At 43.7% G+C, this 2,760-nt stretch overlaps 1 pseudogene; it reads right to left on the bottom strand.

Moving 5' to 3' along the window:
• Window positions 1-269: 269 nt before the first annotated feature.
• Window positions 270-854, bottom strand: LOC121445006 (annotated as a pseudogene).
• Window positions 855-2,760: the final 1,906 nt, after the last annotated feature.

The following is a 2,760-nucleotide window of genomic DNA, read 5'->3' on the forward strand; positions in this document are numbered from 1 at the left end:
ACCCTAACGTGATGTACCATGCTTTGTTGATACTCATGGGTATTCTGCCCTTTTCTGAACAGAAACAGAGGAGTAGATGGGAGGGGGGCAGAGGAGAGGTGGGAGGAGGGGATGGGAGGAGAGGAGGGAGGGGAAACTGCAGTCAAGATACAAAAGAACTAAATAAAATTAATAAGAAAATAAACAAAATCTAAAAGTAGTTCTATCTTTTAAATAACAAATAAATATAAAGTCCCAAGGGCCTTGTTGCTGCACACCAGTTCCCACTGTCACTTCTCCACCAACGCTGTCACTGCTGCCACTGGTGTTCTTATGCTTCCTCTGACTGATGCTCTCAATTCTCCAGTCTCAGCGTTCAGTGTATGCATCACCCAGTCCACTGTTTCTCAGTGCTTGTTAGCCTTGGAAGACACAGTGCTCACCAACAGTCCTTCAAGGTAGCTAATGAAGCTGACCCCTTTCACGATGATGATAGCTTCCTGGGTCAAGACAGTTTTCTCTGGGTCCTGGTGGTGTGGCTTTTATGTGAGCCTCTCATCTACTGAGACCATATTTGAAAGGAGGTATTAGTGGACTTGAACGCCATTGTCTTCTTTATGGGAGAGACTACAGAATGCTCTTGCATGTATGTTCTAATTCATACTGCACCAATAAAAGACATTACAACGGGAGACAGAACCCACTCTGTGTTGGACAATCTGTGGCTACTCAGCTCTCCTGAAGGATCAACATGTCTGTCCAGCATATCAATGCCAACCATGCTCAGGTTCACGAGGTTGGTCATTTCTGCACTGTGGCAGTGGTAACCATCTCCTGTGGTGATCAAAGACATGCTCTGAAGCTCAGCTCTTCATGATGCCAGTTGCCTGTCCGGTGTCGCTGATTTGTTCCTTTGAATGTGTGTGTGTGTGCACGTGTGTGTGTGTGTGTGTGTGTGTGCGTGCGTGTGCATATACAGTTTCTTTACCTGCTCACCAATTGATAGATGATCCGTCAACAAATCCTGCTGTTTCTATTTCCAAAATCTAACTAAAATCCAGCTCCTTTCACCAGCCTCACTCAAGCTAAGGTCATTTCTACTAGCACTCAAGCCCTATGTCATATAGCTTCCCTGTTCATACTATTTCATATATCCCTGTTTCAATTTTGGAAAAGGGTCAGAGTCTTATCATGTTCACGTGATCTCTTCACCATTAGCTTTTGATCTTATTTTATTATATCTCTCTTTTCCACTATGCTCTGTCCATATTGGCTCTCTTACTATTCCTCAAATGCACCAAGTATGCACTCACTGTGGTACATTAGAAACTGGCCAAGGAAACACCAGCCTCAATGGCTGGAATCTATTTGCGTGTTCCTGTCTTGTCTTGGTTTTGCTTGATTGAGTCTTGGACCCAGAGGCCAGGGTATGCTATGTATCTTCAGGAAAGTCATTGTAGACATGATTATGTTTTGAAATATAGACACGGAGATGTACTTAGGATGATCTAAGGGACCTTAAATATGATTACACAGGTTCTAAACAGACAGGCAGACACTATGTGCCACAAACAGGGGACAAGGTCATAAAAAGATAGAGCAGAGAGATATTGAAGATGCTAGACTAGATAGGGGAGCTGTGACCACAAGCCAAGGAATTCCGCAGCTACCAGAAACTAAAAGAAGCTGGAACTCCTTGGATTGGAGTTCAACCCCAGATGCAGCCTGCTCAGACCACCGCTTCCAGATAGCCCCTGAATTTGACAGAACCCATTATGTCACATGCATTAGGAAAGTATTCTGTCACTAAGCCACACCTCTAGCCCTGACTTCTTGGTTGCACCAAGTTTACTGTCATTTAACAGCAGCCACAGGAAACTCATGTAAGCATCTCTTGCCATTTCCTCTGTCTAGCATCTCCCCAAACCAGATGTCACTAATGCTACTTCCGCTAGCTCCTTCCAGTCTGTGACCTAATACAATTTCAGAAAGGCATCCCCATGGCCCTATGTAAAGCCACGCTTGCCCTCATGTATATACACATGAATTCTTGCCAGCATGATCTCCATTACTGTTCCTGTCTTTATTATTTTCTAATACTCTATGTGTATAAACTTCCCACTCCTAAAATGCCACCTTCAGAAGAACATATATAGTTTTCTCTTGCAGTTCCTCTATACTACAAACATATAAATCAGGCCCTTTTATAGGGCAAAAGCCTGATAACCACTTGCTGAACAAGTCTGATTTACTTGAGTTATTTACAGCACCTCCCCAGGAGCAATAGGTGCTGTCTGACTGCATTCATCGTTCATTTTTAACAACACACACAAATGAGCCACCACAAATACCTTGGTCTAATCCTGCATAAAGAAGGTTGGATCTGGGGCTGACAGGGTAGTTCAGTGGCTGAGAGCAAAGCTGTTCTTGCAGAGGATCCACGTCCAGTCCCCAGGACTGGCTTACAATAGTCTGTAACTCCAGCTCCAGAGGATCTGACACCCTCCCCAGGTACCTTCGTTTTTGTGTGGAAGTCCACACACACACACACACACACACATGCACGCACGCACATTGAAAATAAGTCATTGTTTTATAAGTCAGATAAAGATACAAGCTCTAAAAGTCAACAGTGCCCTACAATAGCACTACAGTCCAGGGAGCAGTCTTCTAAGGCGTTTTATAAAGTATATTCTGGACTTCACAAGTCTCATCTTTGGGGCAGTGCCAAGATGTCAACATTATTTTAGAAAGAAAAAAACTAAACAGCTGGATTTCAGA

This window comes from Microtus oregoni, unplaced genomic scaffold (genome assembly GCF_018167655.1).
Source record: "Microtus oregoni isolate MIOR12 unplaced genomic scaffold, Mior012 000003F_ref0000135, whole genome shotgun sequence".
Lineage (NCBI taxonomy): Eukaryota > Metazoa > Chordata > Mammalia > Rodentia > Cricetidae > Microtus > Microtus oregoni.